The following is a 13,120-nucleotide window of genomic DNA, read 5'->3' as shown; positions in this document are numbered from 1 at the left end:
CAAAAAATTCCCAAATCTCAGGTGAGGCACGGATTGGCCAACGCCATGGCAACAGTGACACTTTTAACCAATAAGATAAGAGGATTGAGGCACAGTTCAGGACAGGTCTATGTAGGCCTCTGCTGATTCAGTGATTTTAATTTGTTCTACCCTAAATGAATTTAAAGGGACAGTTGTTCACTTTCTGACCTTTTTGTCGGTTGAAGTTTTCACTTGGCCCAGACTGTTTATTTTTTTATTTGAAGGATAGTGAAGGATAATTTAAATGGTTTCTGGCGGCCAGAGAAATTTACAGTGGCTGATGTAGGGACATTTGTGTGGATTGTGTCATTGTGGGGGGGTGGGGGTTTGGGGTCACTAAAAGAAAAGGGAATTCCAATAATCTCCAAACCCTGTAAACACTGAGATTTCTGAGGGTCATCGACAGCATTAAGTCGCGCGAGTCAAAACAATCTGGCAGTTAATCACCTCCCAAGCCGCAGATCCCACTCTGAGTCGCCCGCAATCCCTGAGGGAGAGGTTTAGGGCGAGTTTAAGGAGCGAGAAGCGAAGAAGCGAAGCAGAGGCGGGGAGGGGGGGGAGTGTGGAGCCCTCGCGGCGTTTTAGCGACACAAGGTTAGGGCTCACCCCCCGGCCCCCCACCCCCCCAGCCGCCCCTGTATCGCACCGCTAATCCACTCACTTCAAACAGTAAGCCCCCCCCCCTCTTTCACGCCGCCCGCCGCACGGGCTCGCTCGCGTCCGCGTCGCCACGACGACCCCGCCGCTAGCGTTTCGCTCCGGAGGCGCCGCTCCTCGCCCTCGCCGCGCGGAAGAAGAAGAAGAAGCTTCTGGAAGACGTCTCCGCTGACTTCATAAATATTGCACGGTTCGTGTCCTTTGGAGCAATCTTCTTGTCAGGGCTCAGCAGAGCTCAGCTTCATCCAAAGCACTTTACCAGAGCTGGTATTTTCATACATTATCCATTTGTGCAGGGATTTTTTATATTTTATTTTATTTTTATTTTTTGAAGCAAAGCACCGTTCAGGAAGGTACAGAACAGCCTTCCCCTCCAACCCCCCCCCCCCCCCCCACCTCACACGCTCAACACCAGGGCAGGTCCCTAACCTCTGACCCCCCACTGCTATCCTCGCCCCCTCCGTGTTTCAGTACAGCGTTCCCGAGTCACACCTCAGCACGCTGAGCCTCTGACTGTGGCAAAATGGCACCGGGGGCAGCCAATCTGGAGCATCCAGCTCACTATTTTTCACGGGGATTATTCTCACATAGAAGAGGAAAGTTTATTTGCTTCCAGCTGCAAAGAATATAGTACGCACACACAAAAACACACACACACACGCGCACACACACATGCGTGCGTACACACACACGGGCGCATGCAAACGCACGCACACACACACAGTCACACATGCACACACACACAGGCACACACACACACACACACACACACTAAACCGTTTTCCCAGAGTGCAGCTCTCAGAGCCCATCACCGCGGGCAGGGCAGTGTCTTCCATCGTGTTCCAGAGCAATCACAGCACTAATCCCTGGGATTACTGCGCAAAACTCCAATCTGGACGCGGATCCCTCTCTCCCGCTCAGCCACGTACAGTATGCACCGGGGGCACCCGGCACAATCAGGAAAACGGACACAGACGAAGAACCTACCCCTGCACTGCTGCGTTTGGGACAGAGGGCAGTCCGTCAGGGACTCTCCCCATTGGCTGCGTAAGGAGCACTGCACTGAGTGAAAACCTGAAACGTCCGGTGTTATATTATTCATAATAGGCTTTAAGAAATACACCTTTATTTTCACAATCGAATATAGGTTTATACTGCAGTGGCGCTGTGGGTAGCACTGTCGCCGCACAGCAAGGTCCTGGGTTCGAATCCCGGCCTGGGACTTTCTGTGTGGAACTTGCATGTTCTCCCCGAGTATGCATGGGTTTCCTCCGGGTACTCCGGTTTCCTCCCACAGTCCAAAGACATGCAGTTTAGGTTAACTGGAGACTCTAAATTGCCCCTCGGTGTGTGTGTCTGTGTGTTTGTGTGTGTGTGTGTGCGTGTCCTGCGTTGGACTGGCGACCTGTACAAGGTGTATTCCTGCCTTTCGTCCAATGCATGCTGGGATAGGCTCCAGCACCACCCCACCCGCGACCCTGGCCAGGAATAAGCGGGTATAGATAACGGATGGATGGATGGATTAATTAAGAGATGAATAAATTAATTAGCGGAGGTGATCACATTTGCGAAAATGATCTAACAGGAGAGCAGCGTGAGCACTGAGGAGAGGGGCTGTTTCGATGGAAACGTCCCCAGACCCCGTCTGTTAGCAGCGTACGACGAGTCCCTTCAGCCTTTCAATGTGTGTGCCTTCCCAAGGCTGGGCCTCAATCAACAATTCTCCTTAATGTCGACCAACAATTAAACAAACAATCTAAAAATGATTTTCTTCCCACAGGCAAGTTCATCAAATCACTTAATATAAACTCCCCAAGCTGAGCTTGCGAGGAAAGAGCGCTCCGCTCGTGTTTACTTCCGACTAAAAAAGATAAGGGCAAACGTTGATTGAACGCAAGCCGAGATGCTGTCTCTCGACACACCAATAACATTTGTCACAATTTAATATTCCGGGATAAGGGGGCGATTACACTCTAAACGCCGCAGCGTTTAAAACGGCAACGAGCTCAGCTCTCGCCAGAGAGCGCACGGATCGTCGACGGGAAACAATAAATTAAAAGCGAGAATTAACCGGTGTCGGAGCGGTAAAAACCCCACCGTCGCTGCCGAGCGGAACGAACTGAAAATCAGAGGACGGGGAACGCCTGTTAGAGGCAGATACATCAGCAAATTAAGGGCCTGACATACCTGGGGAAGCTGAAATACGCCCTGACGGCCAGCATCGCCCCGTATGTGCCATGCTCCGGCTGAAATTTAGCAGAGCTGTCTTGCCTCGCAATTAGAGAGGCCTTATTTATGTTCGCGCACAGCCAGCGGCTAAATGAACTTCTCAGCTAAACGGTTAACCCTGAGTGATTTAAATGAATAGGCCCTGATTGGGCGGATGCATCTTCATCCGATTGGGCGGATACATCTTCATCCGATTGGGCGGATACATCTTCATCCGATTGGGCGGATACATCTTCATCCGATTGGGAGGATACATCTTCATCCGGTACTTTATGAGCCAAGTCATTTCCGAAGATTGCCACATGCCGTAGCAGTGGGTTATCCAAGCAACCCGTTTGACAAACGCGATACCGTGAAACATATCTAAACATTACGCTATTAATAGCATATGCAAGGTTGAATTCAAAACATGAATCAGATCAGTGGATCTGTCATCGATCATGTATCTGTTTTTATTCCATACGGTTGCATCAGGCCCAAACTAGGCAGAGTTCTGTGTTACACTGAGGAGTTTATCAAAGCCAAGTGGTTTGCTTAGAGCACCTTCAAGCTTGTATAAACATGGCGCTGACTGATTCCATAGCACACTCATAATAATAAGCATTTCATGGTCCTTCATTAACGTTAATGATTTTTTCAATAAACTCGGATGTATCACAGCCTGGCTGCAGCTTGTGCCACTTCATTCACAGTGATTTCTAACAGGCAGGAGAAGAGGCTGCAGTTGAACATTTCTCCTGTAAGGAGTTTCTGGTTTTAGTACACAAATAAGAGAAAAAGAAACAAACTCCTTTGGGGGTAGTGGACGTGGAGGAGTCACGCAGTTGCTGGCGGGAACACAGACACCACTGAAGTCCCAGTAGGTCATGGGGTCGAGTCCCGGAGTTTCTGTAATGACCTATCCTTACAGGATAGTCCATGGCAGCCAACAAACTAAAGACTAAAACATCACATGACTACAGGCTCATATTACTGGAGCAGAAAGCTACTGCCGGTTTTTCTTTTTTTTTTTTTTACTAAAGTGTTTGTTTTGTTTTCCTTTTCCTGACCTGTAATTGGACCCTTCACCCTCATCATCATCATCATCATCATCGTCTCTGTAGAAAGATGCATCGAGATAAAGTGGGGCACATCTGTACGCAGGACAAACCTTAATAGTGTGTAGAATCAACCTGCGCCTTCTTTTTTGTTTCAAACCGGCAGTGTTATTTTCCCCTTTTTTCTCTCCTTTATAACTCCACGGTGTCACAGTTTGAACGAGAGGCCGGAAAGCGTTGAGGCGTGTGATTTTCTCGCGGCCAGGGCATCAGCGGGCCGGGGGACAGGAGGAGACAGGAGGCCCGAAATCAGCACCTCCTCTTCCCAGCTCCACCATTCACTGCAGCACAATGACCGTGGGGGGGGGAATTCCCCAAAACGAAAAAAAGCGGGAAAAGCACTCAGTACTAGAGGGGAAAAACGAGCAGGCCCTGACACATCGTCACGCTGCGAAATGGGCCTTTCTCCACGCCTCGACGCAAATAATTCAAATAGCCGTAACTGTAAAATCGCGCAATTTCGTAAGTCTGTATTATGCTCTATCCCCCACTCCAGCTCCCGCCCCGCCCCCCCCCCCCACCCTCTTTGATATCTTCTTACAGCCAGCCCTGGAGAAAATCCAAGCACCCAAGGGAGAAATGAGAATCAATTTAAAATGTAAAAAAAAAAAAATGAAAATAAAAAAGGGTAAGTAAAGTGCGCCGTGGGGCTGTGGAGAATCGGGTCTTCCTGTCACGGGTGTCTGTATCGCCCCTACAGCTGCCTACTGAAGCCTGACCTGGAACGGGGTTTAAGAAGTTCCTCAAACGGGCGCTTTCACTCGGGGCCCGCGCCCGGTAATCCAACCTGACAGCGATAGAGGTCTTGAGGGCCACAAAGAAAAAAAACGTCTTCCCTCCTGAAGGCTAACAACAGCCTGTGCTATATGCTAGCAGCTACTGAAACAATCTCCTGAAGGCTCGCTAGGCTACGTGCTAACCAACAACTCAGAAACAAGGCTACTGAAACAATCTCCTGAAGGCTCGCTAGGCTATGTGCTAGCAACGACTCAGAAACAAGGCTACTGAAACAATCTCCTGAAGGCTCGCTAGGCTATGTGCTAGCAACGACTCAGAAACAAGGCTACTGAAACAATCTCCTGAAGGCTCGCTAGGCTACGTGCTAGCAACAACGCTACATGCTAGCAATGAATCAGAAACAAGACACTGAACTACTATAGCCTTGCTAGGTTACATGTTAGCAACGAATCAGAAACAAGGCACTGATCTACTGAAGCCTTGCTAGGCTACGTGCTAGCAACGAATCAGAAACAAGGCACTGAAACAATCTTCTGAAGCCCCGGTAGGCTACGTGCCAGCAGCGTCTCAGTAACAAGGCTACTGAAACAGACTTATGATGACAACTGCCTTTACAGAATGGACCAGCATGGTTATTATTGCAAGATGGCAATCTCGCTCGCTCTCTCTCTCTCTTCCTTCCTGTCCCTCTCTTCCTTCCTCTCTGTCCCTCCCTTTCTTTCTCTATCTTCCTTTCTGCCTTTTTCTATCTGTCTCTGTCTCTCTGCCTCACTCTCTGGGCCTGACGAATCCAATTCACTCCATTTCTCCATTTGGCTGAAGCTCAATTGAGGGGGATAAAGGGGGGAGGGCATGAGGCTATGGGGGACATTAAATTCAAGTTTTTTTTTTTTGTAATCACCAGAGGACTTTGTGATAAGATCACTGGATGTCCCCCCTCAAACCCAATCTGCCCCCCCTCCCCCACCCCCCAGCTTCCCAATCCACTCCACTTCTCAGCTCAGGCCACAGAATCCCGAGACCGTTTCCAAGGGATACCATCCTGGGGGAAAAAAAAACAGAAAAACACACGGCAGTGGGGGGGTGGGGGATGGGGGGGGGGGTCACGGTTTAGCGGCTGCACTCCTCCAACACAACAGTTCCGCCAGTAAACTATAAAACCCTTTAAACCAAAACGCTTTCGCTGTATCACACCGCACACGTGTAACTGCTGAAGGGGGCCAGATAGACACAGCCTGCCGTACACTCCCAATCCGTCGAACGCACAAACGCTTATATAAACGCATTATATAAGGGGGGAAAAGGGGTCCGCAAACATAAAAGCATACGACACCGGAGAATAAAATATTTATGACCCACTCACCCTCCACATTCTGAGAAAGGTACGTGAGAAAAAGCGAGTGGCACTCGTATCGAACCGAATTATATCATAACCCCGCAAATGCAACCTCAAACTTTGCAGAAAACCACTTCCATCGAGTCCACTGAAACTGAGTAAAGCACAAAAGGGAACCGACTCTGTCACTTTAGAAGTCGGTGACTGAGGAGTGCGTTATTTTTGATAACGGTTCTCAGCAAATGGCTTTTAAGAGCAGCACCAGGACCAGATGTAATGGATTTTATCGAGTGCTGGCCAGGCTGTGTTTACCAGCTTTCATGGAAAAGCATCATATGCATTTTAGGAAGGAATGATAAATATCCAATGTCGTGGTCTTGGAGGAAGAACCAGCAAGGCCCAGATTCCCATCTTCTTTCATTGTCAGCTTTTCAAACCCACTTCCTGCGGCTGTCACACACTTCCTTTAAGAGCTGCACGAGGCCCTCGCTGTAAAAATGTGCTTAGCCCAGGCCATTATCAGGTAAGCTTCGCTTTAAAGGTTCGATACTGTGCTTTAGCTGTCCGTAGTGCCAATGCTGAACAATACATTTTACAAGCAGCTTCCCTGTAAATGCACTGATGGGTCGTCTAAAGACACACTTCCATCACAGCTAAATACAAACAGCCTGTGGTCTCCCAAGATGATGCAAAGCACTGGAAATCTGAAATGCTTCTTAAAATGCAGACTTGCACGCAAAGCCTATTAGCATTACACTACATTTGCCTTTTCAACTCAGTGCCTCAGGATGGCATGTGAGATCTTCAGCTTTCATGAGGGAAAAAAGCAAGCAATGAGAAAAATCCATAAGTATTATTACAGAGTATTTGAGCTTATCTATTGACTTATGAGTTGCGTGCGAACCACATCAAACCACAATCCAAACTTCAAGAATATATATATATATATATATATAAATGTCCAAAATCAATGTGGCCTCTTCTACACATGGGCATGTCCTACTAAACTACAAGCGCATAGCAGCTGATTTCATCTTAAGCTCGTAAAGACAGGAAGGAGAAGATCTGGCGAAGAGGCCGGAAAACGAACAGCGATCGAAATGCACTCTCTTCCAAGGCAGCGTTTGAGCAGCACGACCGCGGCAAACTTCACACCGGCTCTGTGTGAACACAGAGTGAGAAAGGAACGTCTCTTAAGGTCCCGCGGGAATGAAAAAAAGCAGCGTGAGTGTCCTGTTCAGTCCTTCAGTGGGGGGAGGGGGGGGGTGAATGGAGAGGGATCGCAGCTGTGCAGGTGACGGTACGTGACCCCCCCCCCCCCAGACAGCCCCCGGCAAGAAGCCTCTTCAGCCTGTAATCTTCCCAAAAGGCTCCAAAGACTCCCAGGGTTTTAAAATAAATAGGAAACTGCAGAAATGGATGGGCCCGTTCAGCCTGGAGCAAATCTCACGGACCGGGTGCAAACCGGCACCGTGTGCCGTCGGAGGGGTTACCGGCTGTGACCATGGGGGGGGGGTGGTGCTGGCAGACTGAGACTGAACACCTGGACTAACTGCCAGCACAGTCGTGTCATTTATTTTGAAAGCAATGGACTTGAAGGTCTATGACAATTTGCCAATCATGACTCATGATTTTGGGGGTGGCACCTGTGCTGGCCTATCAGAATTCCAGGGGAGGCACCCCTGCCCATTCCCTATAAACACCCCTGAATGTCTTACACCACTTATCTGGTTGCTAAAATTACTGAAAAAAAAACACGTACAGTGATTTTATGCACCCACATTTGCATGGGTGAACAGTAATCGAAAGACAACACACTCAGCCTTGCGCCTTTTATTTTCAGTTTTTAATACGTTGCCATATGTTTCAGCTCCTTCACAGGTAAAGCCGTATTTCACATTAATTACTGTGCGTTGGCAGCACGTCTTGCACACAGCTGCCCGAGCTGGATTCAGATGGTTCCCTGCCTCCCAGGCTTACGTACAGTACATTATCCTGCTCTATCTGCTGTGAATGGCCACTGTACACATTCACAGCCCCGAGTTTCTCCTCACATATCCTCTCCCGCTAACAGCCGCCAATGGTATCGCTCTCGAAAAATCAACGTCAAAAGGCACCCTGCGATTGCTTTTTTTCTTCATGCCCAATAACTTTACTCACGGTGACATTATAAAATAAAATAGCCCGTTCTGTACAAATGCAGCCATTTTTCGACAGAGGAAATAAATGAATATATTTTTCTCTTTATAAAAAAAAGCATAAAACACTTTTTAACCCTTTAATCTACAGCATCACAAATATGTGATTAGAATGTTCTTAGCTCAACATTCTAATGCTAACAATCACAACTGGTAACTGAAAGCAATGAAAGAGTTCTAGAACACTGGCTTAGAATTCTGGGGGAAAAAAAGCATTCAAAAAAACCTGCTCTTCAAAGGGCTCATTAAAATTCCATCATGTGTGGCTCTGCCATTGTGAGGTAACGTGATAACCTTGGAATGCCTCACATTCCCAACCTCCCCACACTTTCCTTTCCCTCTCACTGTTTCAGCTTCTGAAGGTTCTAAAGGAGTTCCCCCCCTCCAGCTCCATGAACTCTGGACCAAAAATTAAAGAAGAACAAGTGGTCAGAAATTAACTGGAATTCATTTGAAGAATAAAATGTTGGCCTTTGTTGTATTATCGCCAAGAGTTTCTGAAAAACAAAATGAACTCTGCAAACACATATAAAACAACAACAACAAAATACATATTTTAAAAACCAGCATGATTAATCGTTTTTCCACCCCTTTGTCTTTAAGTCCTTTGCTTCTTACAGCTATGGTAGAGAGCCATTACTCATTCAGAGCTGATCCTTTCATTAGCCACAATGACCTCACATTACAGTACAGCTATTTAGCAGGCGCTCTTATCCACAGCAGTGTGCCCAGCTTCAGCATTTTTACACTGTGTCCCTCTATACAGCTGGATACTTACCTAAGCACTTCAGCACATATTCAGTATATACTTCAGGCGGTGCTCTACCTGGAAATATTCAAACCTGCAACCTGCTGGCCACAAGGCCGGTTCTCTAACCAGGTGCGGTCGTCATTAGCAGATACACCTGTCTGGGTGAAGAGAGGACGGAGGACACCTGCTGAAAGCTTCGACTTCAGTGCTCCGCTGACCTCAGCGCGTACACGCCACAGCTGGGACGCAGGCATGGGGGGTGCGTCACGCGCCCCAAAACATGATCCTTCAGAGCAGCGCAGCTGCTAGGAGAGACAGCTGGACTGTCACCAAACAGACACCCCACTCACACCCCCCTCAACCCCCCCTTGATTTCCCTGTGTTTTGTGTGGTCCTTGTCTCTGCCTGTGGGGGCAACATGTGGAAACTCTAGAGCAGGGCTGCCCCACCAAGTTCCTGGAGATCGACTGTCCTGTAGGCTTTCATTTCAACCCTAATTTGGCACTCCTGATTCTACTAATTAGCAGCTCAGTGAGATCTCTAGCTGTTGAATGAGCTGTGCTTTGTTAGGGTTGGGGTGAAAGCCTGCAGGACGGTAGATCTCAGGGAACAGGGTCGGGCAGCCCTGCTCTACAGTCTCCCGCCTCCAGCAGCTCCAAGCCCTCGCGTTGTCAAGAGCGACGAGGAACCCAATTAAGAAGAGATCAATCACCGGACTTAAACGGGCGATTCCTTATTTAAGGGCGCTTTAAATATCTGCTTATCGGCCAGACCTGGCGGTGCTAATCATAAATAAACCAGCGCGGTGTCTGCAGGAGGAAGCCAGAGCGCTGAGAACGGCAGTGAATAACGCGCTTTCGCCCGCTTCCCCGTCCGTCAATCCGCGCCAGCCTAAGAGCCCTCTTCCCGTCGCCTAATTTGAATTTATGACTGTTTATTTCAGGAATTTTTACTGCACATGACCTCACATAAATATCTGCTTTTGTCAGAGGCCTGCTGCTAGGAGGGAAGCATTTCGCCAGCCGAGTGAAGTGATGATTTGACTCGCGGCATTTCTTCAGCGTTGCGTCCTTTCTATAGGGGCCCATATTGCTGACTCAGCACTGAGGCATGGAAACCCAACGCTCGAGCCGTAAACCAATCAGGGTGGAGAAGACATGCGCTGTCACCGATGTGAGCCAATCAGGTAATGCAGGGCAACGCTGCTTTGATTTGATCAAATCAAACCTCAAACTGCCTGACACCATCACTGGGCTCAGGAAAGCTTTCACGCCCATTACGACAGTCAGTAGTCCAAGTTCACTGGGTCAAAGCCAGCACCGGTGATGCTGATACTTCAGCACTTAATAAAAGTCTGAGGTAGGCACTGCAGTATGGCTGAATGTAAAAAAAAAAAAAAGAAAAGGTACAGAAGCAAAAACAGTACATCCCTCAGGGTTTAAATTTAACAAGCTTGATGCAGCAATGAAGCGATATCAGAATTCTTGTCTTTTTAAAATCTAACTCAAGAGGAAAGATAAAGATCCAAAGACTACAGAACAAAATCAAAAAGTGACAGTGGGGGAATGAACACATTCTCAGTATCTTCAGGACAATTCCAGACATCACCCGACACAGTATATTCATACGTGTGTTTACAGTACCATTGCAGGGGGGTATTTCACAAAGCAGGTTTATTGGGTTAGCTGTACATGTGCACTGAGTAAACCCCAGAACAGCTCTTAATACTACAGTCCAAGTTCCATATTTGGGAGGGTTCCGGGTTTTACTCAGTGCAGTAATCCAGCTAACTCGGTAATCCTGCTTCGTGAAACAGGGTCCAGGTTTAGGACATCCCTCAGCCAATCAGTTTAAACGTTTTCAGTTTCTTCTGCTTGTTTTGTCTCCTCTCTGAGTCTGGCATGTCACTGTTAAATTATAGGGGATGCTGCACTCACACTTCAAAATGACGACTTCATGTCAGCGGTTTCTTTACCTGAGCACTTAGAAAGACACAGGGAAAGAAAATGCTTGACGAGGCGCGAGGTGAGGGTGGCTGTCTCGCGTGAACGCACGGAACATTTCATAACGGTAAAATACCACGTTGCCTCCTGGATTGCTCGTTTTATCGCACAACGACGGCTTTCATTTCAAATCACAGGCCCAATCTCAGTATAGCCAGTGTACGTTGTCCTAGACTGCGAGTTCAAAAATAAAACGGGATATATAAAAAAAAAAATACTGGCAGCGTTGCTATTTAAAATTCTCACCCAACGTTCCATTAGCTTCAATTATACTGCCAAACTAGGGGATATAAGTAACGTCTGGTTACGTTAGCCATTTCAAAATTAAATAAAAACCGCAATGCTGTCAAAATGAATATTATGTAGTCTGATGTGAACAACCAAGAGCCCAAAATAAAGCCTGAATGCCATAAATTTACATGTAGGCATTTAGCAAGCGATGTTATCCGAAGCGATTTTCGCAAATTGAACACAATCAGTTTATACAGATGTGCCAAAGCGATTCAAGTTCACTTGCCTAAGGGTACAACGAAAGTGCACCACCTGGGAATAGAACCTACAACCTTTGCGTTATAAACCCTGATCCATTATAACTATCCTGCCAGTACCATTACATGACAGTTTTTTTGGCAGGCGGTTTTATCCAAATCGACGTACAATAAGTGCATACCTTCGGTCATTGAAACAACTACAGTAGGCTACCACACGCCTAAACCACCGCAACTCCAAAAAGAAAACGCATGGCAAACATGCAGATGTGTTTATTTCATTTTTGACAGCGCAGCAAAACAGCAAATCGAGCAAAATGGCAAAGCAATGTAAAACAGCTAACCGTTCTGCGTCGATTTGGGGGAAGCCACAAATTCATTGAACTAGAACCTGTTAAATCCACTTGATGTGGATCGCACCATCTTGGTGAGGGTTTTTAAATGCTGACTGGAAACAAAGAATGGATCATTCCTTCACAGTACAAACTCACTTACGTACAGCACCTCACCAGCAAACCCCCCTTCAATTTACGCGCACACCATTTGTTGTCTAAAATGAAATCCAACGGTGGCAATAATTCTGCAACTCACGTCGGCTGGGTAAACCATGGATTCAATCAATGACTGTACGTTTATCTGACGTGCAGGTAAATACTAAGATTTTTTTTTATTTTTAAAATTTGATATGGTTAATGATCTTGTTACAAACTGTGGTAAAAGTAAAACATAACCAAATGATATATCTATTAGTTATAATGAAGCTCAAAATCATAACTGCATTGAAATGCAAGTGCCGAAATCCTTACAGTGTTAATTCATGCATATTCAGTTCACAGTAAAGACAGGAAGGCCCCTAGTGGCTAAAATTGGGCATCACACCATGGATTTTATGCTTCACGTCTACCTCCTGTTCTTGAAAACACAAGCTGCAAATTCCGCACATTATTTCCAAATGTTTTATTATTATTGTTATTGCTACTATTATTATAGTACTGTTAGTAGTATTCATAAAAACAATAATAATAATAATAATAATATATAGAAGTAATAAAATAACAATAGTTATTATTATTATTATTATTATTATTTAAAACAACAGATTTATGATATTCCTGGATGACCATCAGTTCAATGAAAGCTTATAACAACTAACAACAAAAACCAATCCTCCTGTGAAATATACAAAATAGATAAAGAGCCAGCACATCGGATATGCCAACTGAAATTTAAAACATAACTGCGAGTTCGTTTTATGTCCGTATTAAACACCAACTCAACATTCCTCGAGGCACGTTTGGGAACGAGTGTAACGGCCAAAAATTACGGCTTTTCCCACACGCTGAAGTCATCCTAATTTCACACACAATGAAATAGATAGAACGGTTGTTTCCATTCCATTTCAGACCGATTGAGAAATAGACTATTGCAGGGAACAATATCATTTAAAAAACCAAGAGTTATATTAGGTGTCGATTCAAAAATAGCAGCAAGTCGCGCGAAACAATACGCCGGCTGTTCGACCAGTACAGCGCGTAAATGAACACGAATTGCTACTGGACTGCAGGGATTGCTTTATTTTTCATTATCTTTCATTAGTAGACT

At 46.3% G+C, this 13,120-nt stretch overlaps 1 protein-coding gene across 18 annotated transcripts in view; it reads right to left on the bottom strand.

Moving 5' to 3' along the window:
* ptprdb (protein tyrosine phosphatase receptor type Db) overlaps positions 1-13,120 on the bottom strand; it is a 317,622-nt gene that overhangs the window by 123,981 nt on the left and 180,521 nt on the right. The window lies entirely within an intron of this gene.

This window comes from Anguilla rostrata, chromosome 5, assembly GCF_018555375.3.
Source record: "Anguilla rostrata isolate EN2019 chromosome 5, ASM1855537v3, whole genome shotgun sequence".
Taxonomy (NCBI): Eukaryota; Metazoa; Chordata; class Actinopteri; order Anguilliformes; family Anguillidae; genus Anguilla; species Anguilla rostrata.
Note: the sequence above shows the minus strand (reverse complement) of the source record. Positions and strands in the feature narration are given on the sequence as shown.